Source organism: Saimiri boliviensis, chromosome 4 (genome assembly GCF_048565385.1).
Source record: "Saimiri boliviensis isolate mSaiBol1 chromosome 4, mSaiBol1.pri, whole genome shotgun sequence".
NCBI lineage: Eukaryota > Metazoa > Chordata > Mammalia > Primates > Cebidae > Saimiri > Saimiri boliviensis.
In genome coordinates this window covers 47,045,500-47,060,968 of record NC_133452.1, presented here as the reverse complement: position 1 = coordinate 47,060,968, position 15,469 = coordinate 47,045,500, and positions in this window count along the sequence as shown.

Genomic DNA, 15,469 nt, shown 5'->3' with positions numbered 1-15,469 from the left:
GTGCTTCAGTAAACATGCATGTGCATGGGTCTTCATAATGGAATGATTTATAATTCTTTGGGTATATACTCAGTAATGGGAATGTTGAATCAAATGGTATTTCTATTTCTAGATCCTTGAGGAATCACCACACTGTCTTCCACAATAGTTGAACTAATTTACAGTCCCACCAACTGTGTAAAAGTGTTCCCCTTTCCCCACATTCTCTCCAGCATCTGTTATTTCCTGACTTTTTAATGATCATTCTAACTGGCATGAGATGGTATCTCATTGTGGTTTTGATCTTTTTTTTTTATAAGTTTGTTGGCTGCCTAAATGTCTCCTTTTGACAAGTGTCTGTTCATATCCTTCATCTGCTTTTTGATGGGGTTGTTTTTTCTTGTAAATTTAAGTTCTTTGTGGATTCTGGAGATTAGCTCTTTGTCCAATGGATAGATTGTGAAAATTTTCTACCATTCTGTAGGTTAACTATTCACTCCCATGATAGTTTCTTTTGCTGTGCAGAATTTCTTTAGTTTAATTAGATCCCATTTGTCAATTTGGCTTTTGTTGCCATTGCTTTTGGTGTTTTAGAAATGAAGTTTTTGCCCATACCTATGTCCTGAATGACATTGCCTAGGTTTTCTTCTAGAGTTTTTATAGTTTTGGATCTTACATTTAAACTCAAGATTAATCCATCTTCAGTTAATCTTTGTATAAAGTGTAAGGAAGTGATCCCATTTCAGCTTTCTGCATATGGTTAGCCAGTTTTCTCAACACCATTTATTAAATAGGGAATCCTTTCCTCATTGTTTATTTTTGTCAGGTTTGTAAAGATCAGATGGTTGTAGATGTGTGGTGTTCTTTCTGAGGCCTCTGTTCTGTTCCATTTGCCTGTATATCTGTTTTGGTGCTGGTACCATGCTGTTTTGATTACTGTAGCCTTGTAGTATAGTTTGAAGTCAGGTAGTGTTATGCCTCCAGCTTTGTTCTTTTTGCTTAGGATTGTCTTGGCTATGCAGGCTCTTTTTTGGTTCCATATGAAATTTAAAGTAATGTTTTCCTATTCTGTGAAGAAAGTCAATTGTAGCTTGATGGGGATAGCATTGAATTGCTTTAGACAATATGGCCATTTTCATGATATTGATTCTTCCTAACCGTGAACATGGAAGGTTTTTTCATCTATTTGTGTCCTCTCTTATTTCCTCGAGCAGTGGTTTGTTGTCTTGAAGAGGTCCTTCACATCCCTTGTAGTTGTATTGCTAGGTATTTTATTCTCTTTGCAGTAATTGTGAATAGGAGTTCTCTCATGATTTGGCTCTCTGTTTGTCTGTTTTTGGTATATAGGAATGCTTGTGAGTTTTGCACATTGATTTTGTATCCTGAGACTTTGCTGAAGTTGCCTATCAGCTTAAGGAGATTTTGGGCTGAGACCATTGGGTCTTCTAAATACAGTCATGTCGTCTGCAAGTGGAGACAGTTTGACTTCCTCTTTTCCTATTTGAATATCCTTTATTTCTTTCTCCTGCCTGATTGCCCTGGCCAGAACTTCTAATAGTATGTTGAATAGGAGTGTAGAGATAGGGCATCCTTGTCTTGTGCCAGTTTTCTTTTTTTTTTTTTTAATTGTACTTTATGTTCTGGGGTACACGTACAGATCATGCAGGATTGTTGCATAGGTACACACATGGCAATGTGGTTTGCTGCCTCCATCCCCCCGTCACCTATAGCTGGCATTTCTCCCAAAGTTATCCCTCCCCAGCCTCACTACCCCCACTGTCTCTCCCCTAGTCCCCCTCAACAGACCCTGGTGTGTGATGCTCCCCTCCTTGTGTTCATGTATTCTCATTGTTCACCCGCCTATGAGTGAGAACATACAGTTTTTTATTTTCTGTTCTTTTGTCAGTTTGCTGAGAATGATGATTTCCAGATTCATCTATGTCCCTATAAAGGACACAAACTCATCCAGTTTTCAGAGGGATTGTTTCCAGCTTTTGCCCATTCAGTATGATATTTGCTGTGGGTTTTTCATAAATAGCTATCATTATTTTGAGATATAGTCCATCAGTTCCTAGTTGATTGAGTACCATCAGTACCTAGTTTTTAGCATGAAAGGCTGTTAAATTTTGTCAAAGGCCTTCTCTGAGTCTAATGAGATAATCATGTGGTTTTTGTCTTGGGTTCTGTTTATGTGATGGATTACATTTATTGATTTGTGTATGTTGAACCAGCCTTGTATCCCTGGGATGAAGCCAACTTGATTGTGATAGATAAGCTATTTGATGTGCTGTTATATTTGGTTTGACAGAATTTTATTGAGGATTTTTGCATCAGTGTTCATCAGGGATATTGTCCTGAAATTTTCTTCTTTGTGTGTGCCTCTGACAGGTTTTGGTATCAGGATGATGCCAAATTCCTCATAAAATGAAGTAAGGAGGATTCCCTCTTTTTCTATTGTTTGAAATAGTTTCAGAAGTAATGGTACCAGCTCCTTTGTACTTCTGGTAGAATTTGGCTGTGAAACCATTTGGTCCTGGATTTTTGTAGCTGGTAAGCTATTAATTGCTGCCTCAATTTCAGAACTTGTTATTGGTCTATTCAGGGATTCGACTTCTTCCTGGTTTAGTATTGGGAGGGTGGAAGTGTCCAGGAATTTATTCATTTCTTCTAGATTTTCTGGTTTACTTGCACAGAGGCCCTTATAGTATACTCTGATGGTAGTTTGTATTTCTGTAGGATCTGTGGTAATATCCCCTTTATCATTTTTTATTGCATCTGTTTGATTCCTCTATCTTTTCTTATTTATTAGTCTTACTAGCAGTCTATCTATTTTGTTGCTCTTTTCAAAAAACCAGTTCCTGGATTCATTGATTTTTTTGAATGGATTTTCGTGTCTCTATCTCCTCAGTTCTGCTCTGATCTTAGTTATTTATTGTTTTTTGCTAGCTTTGAATTTGTTCACTCTTACTTCTCTAGTTCACTTTTACTTCTCTAGTTCTTTTAATTGTGACATTAGGGTGCCAATTTTAGATTTTTTTCTGCTTTCTCTTGTGTACATTTAGTGCTATAAATTTCCCTCTACACACTGCTTTCAATGTGTCCCAGAGATTCTGGTATGTGTGTCTTCATTCTCATTGGTTTCAAAGAACATCTTTATTTCTGCCTTCATTTGGTTATTTATCCAGTAGTCATTCAGGAGCAGATTGTTCAATTTCCCTGTAGTTGTGTGGTTTTGAGTGAGTTTCTTAATCCTGGGTTCTAATTTGATTGCACTGTGGTCTGAAAGACTGTTTGTTATGATTTCTATTCTTTTGCATTTGCTGAGGAGTGTTTTGCTTCCAATTATGTGGTCAATTTTAGAATAAGTGTGATGTGATGCTGAGAAGAATGTATCTTCTGTGGATTTGGGGTGGAGAGTTCTGTGGATGTCTATTAGGTCCGCTTGGTCCAGAGCTAAGTTCAAGTCCTGGATATCCTTGTTAATTTTCTGTCTCATTGATCTAATATCGACAGTGGGGTGTTAAAGTGCCCTACTATTATTGTGTGAGAGTCTAAGTGTCTTTGTAGTTCTCTCAGAATTTGCTTTATAAATCTGCGTGCTCCTGTATTGGGTGCATATATATTTAGGATAGTTATCTCTTCTTATTGCATTAATTTCTTTACCATTGTGTAATGCCCTTCTTTGCCTCTTTTGATCTTTGTTGGTTTAAAGTCTGTTTTACCAGAGACTAGGATTGCAACCCCTCCCATTTTTTGCTTTTCATTTGCTTGGTAAATAGTCTTCCATCCCTTTATTTTGAGCGTATGTGTGTCTCTGCGTGTGAAATGTTGTCTCTTGAATACAGCACACCAATGGGTCTTGACTCTATCCAATTTGCTGGTCTGTGTCTTTTAATTGGGGCATTTAGCCCATTTACATTTAAGGTTAATTTTGTTATATGTGAATTTGATATTGTCATTATGATGCTAGCTGGTTGTTTTGCCTATTAGTTGATGCAGTTTTGTCCTGGTGTCAATGGTCTTTATAATTTGGTATGTTTTTGCAGTGACTGGTACTCGTTGTTCCTTTCCATGTTTACTGCTTCGTTCAGGAGTGCTTGTAAGGCAGGCCCAGTGGTGACAAAATCTCTCAGCATTTGCTTATCCGTAAAGGATTTTATTTCTTCTTCTACTATGAAGCTAAGTTTGGCTGGATATAAAATTCTAGATTGAAAATTCTTCTCTTTAAGAATGTGAACATTGGCTTCTACTCTCTTCTGGTTGGTAGGGTTTCTGCCAAGAGATCTGCTGTTAGTCTAATGGGCTTCCCTTTGTAAGTATCTTGACCTTTGCCTCTGGCTGCCCTTAACATTTTTTTCTTCTTTTCAACCTTTGGTGAATCTATTATGTATCTTGAGTTTATTATTTGCAAGGAATATCTTTGTGGTGTCTCTGTATTTCCTGAATTTGAATGTTGGCCTGCCTTGCTAGGTTGGGGAAGTTCTCCTGGATAATAGCCTGAAAAGTGTTTTCCAACTTGGTTTCATTTTCCCCATCACTTTTAGGAACATGAATCAAATGCAGATTTAGTCTTTTCAAGTAATCCCATATTTCTTGGAGGCTTTGTTTGTTTCTTTTCACTCTTTTTTCTCTAATCTTGCCTTCTCACTTTATTTCATTGAGTTGATCTTCAATCTCTGATATCCTTTCTTCCACATGATCGATTTATCTCTTAAAACTTGTGTATGCTTCATGAAGTTCTCATGCTCTGTTTTTCAGTTCCATCAGGTCGTTTATGATCTTCTCTAAACTGGTTATTCTAGTTAGCAATTCTTCTAATCTTTTTTCAAGATTCTTAGCTTCTTTGCACTGGGTTAGAACATGCTCCTTTAGTTCAGAGGAGTTTATTATTACCCACCTTCTGAAGTCTACATCTGTCAATTCATTAAACTCATTCTCCATCCAATTTTGATCCCCTGCTGGTAAGGAGTTGTGATTCCTTGGAGAAGAAGAGGCTTTCTGGTTTTTGGAATTTTCAGCCTTTTTGTGCTGATTTCACCCCATCTTCATGGATTCATCTACCTTTGGTCTTTGAAGTTGATGACCTTTGGATGGGGTCTCTGAGTGGATGTCTTTTTTGTTGATGTTGATACTATTCCTTTCTGTTTGTCAATTTTCCTTCTAACAGTAAGGCCCCTCTGCTGCAGGTCTGCTGGAGTTTGCTGGAGGTCTACTCCAGACTCTGCTTGCCTGGGTATCACCAGTGGAGGCTGCAGAACAGCAAAGATTTGCTGCCTGAATCTTCCTGTAGTAGCTTTGTCCCAGAGGGGTACCTGCCAGATGCCAGCCAGAGCTCTCCTGTATGAAGTGTCTGTCAGTGTCTACTGGGAAGTGTCTCCTGGTCAGAATACACAGGGGTCAGGGAGTCACTTGAAGAGTCAGTCTGTCCCTTATCAGCACTCAAATGCTGTGCTGGGTGATCTGCTGCTCTCTTCAGAGCTGCCAGGCAAGGATGTTTAAGTGTGCTGAAGGTATGTTCACAACTGCCCCTTTTCCCAGGTGCTCTGTCCCAGGAAGATGAGGGCTTTATTTATAAGTCCCTGACTGGGGTTGCTACCTTTTTTCAGAGATGCCCTGCCCAGCAAGGAGAGAATCTAGTGATACAGCCTGGCTGCAGTGGCCTTGCTGAGCTGTGGTGGGCTACACCCAGTTCAAATATCCTGGTGGCTTTGTTTACACTGTGAGTTCAAAACCACCTTCTTGAGCCTCAACCATAGGAGGTGCCCCTCCCCCTACCTAGCTCCAGCATCCCAGGTCGAGCTCAGGGTGTTGTGCTGGCTGTGAGAATTTCAAACCCATGGATTTAGCTTGCTGGTCTTCATGGGTGTGGGACCTGCTGAGCCAGACCACTTGGCTCCCTGGCTTCAGCCCCCTTTCCAGGGAAGTGAGCAGTTGTGTCTTTCTGGGGTTCCAGGTGCCACTGGGGTATGAAAAAAACAGCTGAGGCTAGCTCAGTGTCTGCCCAAATGGCCACCCAGTTTTGTGCTGGAAACCCAGGGAACTGGCAGTGTAGATACTAGAGGGAATCTCCTGGTCTGCAGGTTGCGGAGACCATGGAAAAACACAGTATCTGGGCCAGAGTACAGGGTACAGTCCCTAACAGCTTCTTTTGACTAGGAGAAGGAGCTCCCTGACCCCTTGTACTTCCCAGGTGAGGTAACAGCCTACCCTGCCTCCTTGAGCTACACCCACTGTCAGCTTGTTGTTGGCTTGCTCCCCTTGGGCTGCAATCACTGTCCAACCAGTCCCAATGAGATGAACCAGGTACTTCAGTTGGAAATGCAGAAGTCACCCACCTTCTGCATCAGTCTCACTGGGAGCAGCATGCTGGAGCTATTCCTATTTAGCCATTTTGGAAACTCTCCCATTGGATCTTTATACAGCTACAACCATGGACTAAATGCCAACAGAAGAAAGTGTTTTAAGAATATACTTAAAATCTGGAGTAAGCCTGCCAGTTTTTAAATACTAGCTTCATTCCAAATTGGTTGTGAAATCTTGGGCAAATTCTGTTATCTGTGGTTCAGATTATTCAACTTTAAAATGGGAAGAGTAATAGCATCTTCTTAATGTCACTGTGAAGTTGAAAACAAAGTGCATAGAATAGTGTGTGACTCATGTTAAGTGCTTAATAAATACTAGCTACTACATCTGCATATCATGGACTTTCTTCTCTTTGGTATCCTTGTTCTTTATTTCCCTCAAATTTTCTTAAATGTTTTAAATTCTATGTTCAGATCTCAGTGAAATGTTTCTATGTAGTTTTCTCCTTAATAAAACTGAAAGTAGACTAGGATAGGAGCTTCAGACCCCTCTAAGTGAAAAAACTATAGACAAGCCCTTTTCTTATTCATATTAATTTATCAGAGCATAACTTCCATGCATTGTTTGTTAAGAAAATGTTTCTGTTTTTGTTTTTTCAGTCTTACCAAAGACCCCATCTCAGAAGAAGGTGAGGATGGAGGTATGGAGGTATGTAGAATCTGTCTTGGAGGGAGGGCAGTTCCAGGAATGGTTAATTGAAGAGAGAAATAATTTTGAGAGAAAGAAGACTGGCTGTTTTCTCTTAAATGTCTCTTTTCTATAATGAAGAAATAACCTGCTTTTTCCTCCAGCTATCAGACTCTTCTTCAGCCTCATTGCCAGAATTGTGTTCTCTGTCTTTGCTTACAACAACCCCTAGGAAGGGGAGACCATGGTAGGCTTACTCAGCAGTATTTTCATTTGGGCCCTCGAAGGACACAGCCTTGGTTCATACCCGAATCAAATTCAAGTTCTGTTACTGGGCTACCTCTAGTCTAGAAACCACTCCCTCCTCAAGAAGATTTAAAATTTGGTGTATTATTTATTTCTCAATAATAAAAATTACAACAAAATGTCATTTTATATAAATTATACAAAGAGAAAAATACTAACAATAAATAGAAAATTTGAATTTTTATTTACAAAGATTAGGAACTCAGGTCATGAGAATTTATTACATTGTTATAATTCATTTGAGTGTCAAAGCTTATTTGCTTCAGTTTTTCATTTTCTATAAAAATTGTTGCTAGATTTGATTGTCTTCCTGTGACATTGTACACCTTAGCTAATAAACAGTTTTTAATTTTGAGATATTACTTTCTCATCTGGCAAATAACATTGGGAAAAGCAAATATATTCTGAAAGCTATAAAAGTCTTTGGAACTAGTGTTAAATATAATCTAATATTTTAAGTATCTGCTTCACAGGACTCTTATGATGATTAACTGAGATAATAAATTTAATGTAGTAGCACATAGTAAATGTTCAGCAAAGTGCTGCATTATTTTTTGTTGCTGCTGTAACAAATTATCACAACTTAGTGCCCTGAAGCAATACAAACTTATTATTTTACAGTTCTGAAGATCAGTCATAAGTCCAAAGTATTTTTCACTGGGTGAAAATCAAGGTATTGGAAGGACTGCATTCCTTCTGAAAGCTTTGGGAAAAATCCATTTTCTTGCCTTTTGTAGTTTCTAGAGGTTGCCCATGTTCTTTTGCTTGCAAGCCATCCTCACTCCAACCTCTTCTGTTGTCAGATCTATTTCTCTGACTCTCCCTGTCCTTGTGATTACACTGGACCCACCTGGATAATCCAGGCTACTCTCCCATCTCGAGATACTTAATGTAATGACATCTGTAAAGTTCCTTGCTAGGTAACATATTTACAGGTTCTAGAAATTAGGATGTGACATTTTTGGAGGGATCATTATTTAACCTAACACACATGCTATGATTTTGGGAATAACTGCAGAGTTTGTCATTGCTTGGTTAATGAAATTTTGATTCTCCTTAATCTTTTTATAATTGTTGGCTGTGGAAAATTACTTGATCTTTTAAGAAAATATTTTGACATTATGATAAACTGAATAATTTATTTGCAAAGTATTTACCTCCAAATTTTAATGATGTTTCTAGTTTGTTTCCTTAAAATTTCTTTGGTGAAGCATATATGCCCTGATACTACATGCCTTTGCACATCATCTACATTCAATAAGTACTTATGAATAAATGAATGTAAGAGTTAACTGATGGCAGGGGAGGTAAGTAAAAGAAGATCTGAATGACAATGAGTGGTTACTTAAGGTCCCTTTTCCCGTTTTCTTGATCTGCAATGAAAATATTCCTTTAGGAGACTCAAAATTTCCGAGGTCCTTCAAATGGTTGGCTGGTTCTGGGGTGGTGATCTGAGATCTATTCATGATCTATTACCCTAGCCTTCCTAGTTATTTTGAAATCATGACATTCTTTGTTAAATCTCTCTTTCTTTAAGATAGATACAATGCTTTTTATTATATATAACAGAACTCTGACTCACATAGGAGACCAAAAATGCTGTTATCAGGAAAAGAATGAGGAAAGCTGTGGAGAAATGGATAGAGAAAGAAGGGACTGTCTCAGCAGGTACTAAAAGGACCCAAAGGTCATGCAACTTATTCATTTCCTATTTATTTTGCACATCTTCTTTCTTTTTTTGGACTTCTTTCTCTTTGAGGCAGGAGTCCCAAAACTCTGGCCACTGACAGTGCTGGTCTGTGACCTGTTAGAACTGGGCTGCACAGCAGAAGGTGACAGGCCAGCAAGCATTACTGCCCGAGCTTGGCTTCTTGTCAGATCAGCAGTGGCATTAGATTCTCATAGGAGCATGAACCCTATTGTGATCTAGGTTGGGCACTCCTTATGAGAATCTGATGCCTGATGACCTGAGGTGGAACAGTTTTATCCCAAAACCATTGCCCGCCCCCAACCCCACCATTCTCCATCAGTGGAAAAATTGTCTTCCACAAAACTGGTCCCTGGTGCCAAAAAGGTTGGGAACTGCTGATTTAAAGGGTGACTTGGGTTTTTAACTCAATATACTTTTACTTTATAAAAATTCCAGTATGGCCGGGCGGGGTGGCTCAAGCCTGTAATCCCAGCACTTTGGGAGGCCGAGGCGGGTGGATCACGAGGTCAAGAGATCGAGACCATCCTGGTCCACATGGTGAAACCCCGTCTCTACTAAAAATACAAAACATTAGCTGGGCATGGTGGCGCACGCCTGTAATCCCAGCTACTCAGGAGGCTGAGGCAGGAGAATTGCCTGAACCCAGGAGGCGGAGGTTGCGGTGAGCCGAGATCGTGCCATTGCACTCCAGCCTGGGTAACAAGAGCGAAACTCCGTCTCAAAAAAAAAAAAAAGAAAAGAAAAAGAAAAGAAAAAAAAGAAATTCACAACACACATTACTTTTTTAAGACTTTGGCAAATACTGCCATAAATAAAAGTATTTAATATTGTTTAATCCAATGTTTCTTAAATTATATGATCTCAAACCCTGACACAAAAGAAAACAACATATCACATCCCATAGGTCATCATTTAGGAAAACACTATTAAAATGTTAAAGCAAACTGAATATGACCTGAAAAGGACTCTGTACTGTTATGTTTGAGTCCTTGTGGGTAAACTGAAACCTAGCAATAGATAGACAAAATTGAAAACGTAATTTAGGAGTATGCATCAGAAATAGCTGAGTGTTGGCCAATCCTAGCAGCTGAACTTCAACTGCTCATACACTTCCAGTGTTCAAACTGTGTTCAAATAAGGCAAATGCTGAGCTGTAACCAATCTAGTTGTTTCTGTGCCTCACTTTCAATTTCTGTACGTCACTTCCCTTTTTTTGGTCTATACCTCTTCTTCCACCATGTGGCTGCTCTAGAGTCTCTTTGAATCTGCTGTGATTCTGGGGGCTGCCTGATTTGAGAATTGTGCATTGCTCAATTAAACTCCTTTAAATGTAATTCAGCTGAAGTTTTTCTTTTAAAAAAAATATGCTCCCCCCTCCATCCTGGAATGTAGTAGCTAGGTGGTCTCTATTTTTACTGAGAATAAAATAAGACAAAATGGAAAAACTGAATTAATCTATTACATGAGATATAAATAAAAGGCCTAAGTATTTATACACTGAAATTATTCCCAAAGGAAAATTTGAATCTCACTGAAAATAGAAAAGCTAGTCATCTACAAAGTATTTATTTTGAAGATTTGTGTTAAAATATTAGAACAAACTAATAAAGTAGCCTCATTCTTTAGGTAAAAGTTAGATGTATCCACAGTAAAAACAACATTAAATTTTCTGGAATAATTAGGCTTCAGGATAAAATCAGTTGTGTGTGACTGGAATACAGAAATCGGGATCTAAGGGAAGCACACATGGCAAACAAAAATCAAATTTAGTAACAAAGGAGAATGGTTAGCACATTTCCAATTCAAAGCTAGAAGAGAGGAGGATCTAGTAGGGATAGTCAGTTTAATAGCAGAGCCATCAAAGTCAGTGTTAAAGCAGAAGATGAAGTTCAGGCTAATGACTTGAAGGATGGTGGCAGAAGTTATTAGCAATAGGAGGGCATAAAGATGAATACTGCATCTGTTGAATTCTTTATCATGAATTAGCAATGACTGTGCTTGGGTAGCGTGGACGATTCACTGTATCTTTTGGATTATTGCTATACATCTTGCTTTTTGTCTTTTTGCATGGAAGTAATTATCAGAAAAAAATTGTCTCTCTTCTATTTTTTTTTTTGGTCCCAAACTTACAATATACATTTTTCCCTAGGAGCAATTTCTTGTGCCAATTGATTGTTTCTTTCTAGAAATAACATATTCATAGACACATACACAAATGTAGCCAATTGATCATGCAATATAGCCATGTAACAAACCTGCACGTTATCCCCAACTCAAAAAAATAAAAAAATATATAGTTAATAAATTGAATAGTCAGACTTAAATATAGATAAACTTTTTTTGATACATCACTGTCCCTATAAACTTGTGAGCCAGCTTCTTTCTGTAGAAGTTGAAAAAGTCTTGAATCCAGTTCCACCATTTCTGATTGTTTCAGATAAAAAAAGCCCCTCTAGTCATTTGATTCCCCTAAACCAGTCTCAATTCAATTATTGTTATCTTTCTTTCAGAGTAATAAGTATGGCATTTAAAAATATTATACAATTATTTGTTCTCTTGTTTTTGGTTTCTTTTTTGAGGATTCCAACCATAGTTGCTTGATCCACCCTCATCTTCTATATTTATTATTTCATGTTTAATGCATTTTAAATTTATTTCTGTTACACTTGTTCATTTTTAAGTTCCATCATCTATATTCCACTAGTATCTAAATTTGATTATGTTTCTTCTAATTTTATTTCTCATATTAGCTTTTTGTGTATATGATTTTTTTCTTTTTCTACTTCTTGTTTCTTTTTAGTTTTTCTACTAATGTATCACCTTTCATTGTCTTCCCATTTCTTCCCATTTCTTCCCATTTCAAAGCTCTGGCATTTCTGCTTTGTGGTATTCTATCTAGTTAGAGAGACTTGTATTAATAAGTGTCTGTTTTGTTGTTTTTTAGTTATTGAAATGGAGTCTCATTCTGTCACCCAGACTAGAGTGCAGTGATGCAATTTTGGCTCCCTCGGCTCACTGCAACCTCTATCTCCTGGGTTCAAGCAGTTCTCCTACCTCAGCCTCCCAAATAGCTAGGATTACAGGTATGCATCACCATGTCCAGCTAATTTTTGTATTTTTAGTAGAGACGGGCTTTCATCATGTCAACACCCGACCTCGTGGTCCACCTACCTCAGCCTCTCAAAGTGCTGGGATTAAGGGCTTGAGATACCATGCCTGGCCCAGTAAGTTTTTTATTTTATGGCAGAATATTTGATCATAGCTTTAATTTTTACTGTGACATTTTTCATGTAATTTAATTTTTGCCTTTTAAAAGTACAGTGTTTTAAAAACTTCTTAGTTGAAATAATTCTAGGTTTGCAGAAAAGTTATAATAGTATGAAGAATTCCATCCACCTTTTATCCCAATCCCCCAAATGTTATCCTTTTGCCACTTTTGTTGTCAGTCCATGTATCTATCTATGTAACAACTATTTTTCTGAATCAATTAAAAGTAAGTTGTAGACATGATGCCATTTGTTAGGTAACTACATAGATATGTATTTCTTCAAATGTAAAAACGTTTTGCCGAATAAACACAAGGTACCAAAATCAGAAAATTAATAGGTGAAATGCTAATATCTATACATTGAGCATATTCACATTTTGCCAATTGTCCCAGTGGTATTTTTATAACAAACTATAAATAAATAGTTTATCTGGTCCAGGGTCCAATGGTCCAATGGAGGATTACATGTTGCACTTAGTTGTCATGTCCCTAGATTATCCAGCAATCTAGAACCCATAGTCAGCCTTTTCTTTCATGACTTATTTTTTGAAGAATGAAAGTTAGTTAAATTGTATCATACCTCTTATGTTTAGATTTGTCTGATGTTTCCTTGTGATTTGATTCAGCTTGTTATGTTCTGAATATTCATGTTTGTGTTCACCCCCCAAAATTCATACATTGAAACCTAATCACCAGTGTGATGATATTAGAAGGTGGGGCCTTTTGGCAGGTGATTAGGTTGTTGCAGCAGAGCCCTTATAGTTGGGATCTGTGCTCTTATAAAAGAGACTCCAGAGAGCTAACTAGTCTTCTGCCATGTGAAGACATAGCAAGAGGGTGCTGTTTTGTTGTGGTTTGAGACAGGCCCAACTGTAGCATCAGCTGACTCCATGAGGAAGCTCTGGCACCAGGATGACCCTTCAGAGTTCACTGGAAGCAGACCCATACCAGACACCAAATCTATTAATACCTTAATCATAGACTTCTCATACTTCAGAAATGTGAAAAATAAATTTCTGCTGTTTATACACTACTCAGTTTAAGGTTTTTAGTTATAGCAGCCTGAATGAACTAAGTCACAACTTAGGCATTTGGGGCAGGAAAATGGGAGAAGCGATGCTGTGTTCCGTGTTCTTCTCATTGTATTAATACTGTATAAGTAAACATATGGCACTGATTTGTCTCATTACTGATGATAACACATTTATCACTTGTTTAAAGTGATATCCTCCAGGTTTCTAAATTGTAAAGTTTCCATTTCTTTTTTTAATATGCATTTTGAAGGGAGATTTTTTCAGATTGTAAATATCCTGTTCTTCAATAATTATTTACCCATTCATTTCAGCATCCATCCAAGGTTCTTACCTCAATAGGTTCTTATTTTCATGGTTACCAAATTGTAAGTTTCTCATTTCATCATTTTTTCAACATTTAATTTGCATTTGGCTAGAAGTAATAGCTTCTTCTTCTCTTTCTCTCACTTTCTGTCACACACACACACATACATACACACAAACACACACATCTACTTACAGATTTCTGTTTATTTAATGGGTTTATAATCCATTGTTATAATTATTTATCTTGTTGCTCAATTTACTAAGTATTTGGCAAATGGGGAAACCCCCCACCCAGAAGGTGGTTCCTATCTTCTACTTTTTCCCATCATATTCCTTTATTTGATCTCTTTCCTTTTTTCTGACACAAGATCTTCCATGGTCTCACTGTGTTGCGCAGGCTGGAGTACAGTTGTGCCATCATGGTTTACTGCGGCCTCTACCTCCCTGGGCTCAGGTAATCCTTTTTCTTTAGCCTCCCAAGTAGCTAGGACTACAGGCATGCCACCATGACCAACTAATTTTTGTATTTTTTTTTTTTAGAAATAGGGTTTTACCATGTAGCTCAGGCTGTTCTCAAAGCAGTTCATATTATTCTTTCCTTTCTCTAAGGAGGTCTTGTTCTACATTAAAGAAGAATGATACTTAGAAACCAATATCTGAGCGCTATGTCTGCTCACTGCTCCTGGGATTAATTACTTCTAGGCTTTCCCCCTAGGCAGAAGTAAAAAATGTCTGTCACTCACATAGATGAACATTTGTATTTACTTCTATATCTATCTGTCTATCTATCTGTCTATTTAAGAAATTGTGTGTTCCCAGTGGTAACCCCAATTGAAAGTTAATACCACAGGGTTGATTCTGGCAATTTGTAACTCCTTTGTCCAATAATGAGGAACTTGTTTCTCATTATTCTCTATTTATTCACTTATTTGCTTTTTCCTCCTGTATGTATTCCAACTCCTAATCCAGTAAGTTGCCTTCTGGGCCCTACCCACCTCAACAGCCCCAAGAGTTTCCTTGGCCCTACAGTTTCCACTTGTGTTGGCTGCCTCAAAGGATAGGAAGTAAAAGGAATTAATAGATTTTTTTTAATAGAAAGGAAGTGGAAAGGGGAAAAAATAGACTTTTAAAATAGTATTTTATTTATTATTATTATTTTTGAGATGCGTCTCACTCTGTCGCACAGGCTGGAGTGCAGAAGTGCAGTCTTGGCTCACTTTAACCTCTGCCCCACAGGTTCAATTGATTCTCTCACCTTAGCCTCCTTAGTAGCTGGGATTATGGGTACCCACCACTACGTCTGGCTAATTTTTGTATTTTTAGTAGAAACGGGGTTTTGCCATGCTGGCCAGGCTGGTGTTGAACTCCTGACCTCAAGTGATTCACCTGCCTCAGCCTCCCAAAGTGCTGTGATTACAGGGATGAGCCTGGCCAAAATAGTAATTTAAAAATGGACTCGTTCCTTTTAAAATGTTACTCATCATTGAATGAATTAGGCTTTTCTGGACTGGCCATTTGTAAGAGGTTTCTTTGGAGATAGAAAACAAAGATACAGTTTCTGGCTAATTTTTATAGAGCAAAAGCTTTCTCCTTTTCTGTTACAGAGTCATGTTACTTCCTGTAAATATGATTTTTCTGTATAATTCTTTTTATAGCCCCAGGCCTTTTTAGGAAGAAAGACATGTCAACTCAATCTATCCAGTCTTTGTACTAATGGTCACAAAAAAGGAATATTACTTTTTGACTGCACAGTGTACTTATACTTTCAGAAAGTATATTTTGCTTGTGTTTTTTGAGATCTATTTTTCATTGGGTCTCTGCTCTTAAGATTTATCACCAGGGATTCTTGTTTTCACTGCCTTTTTTGTGTATCTA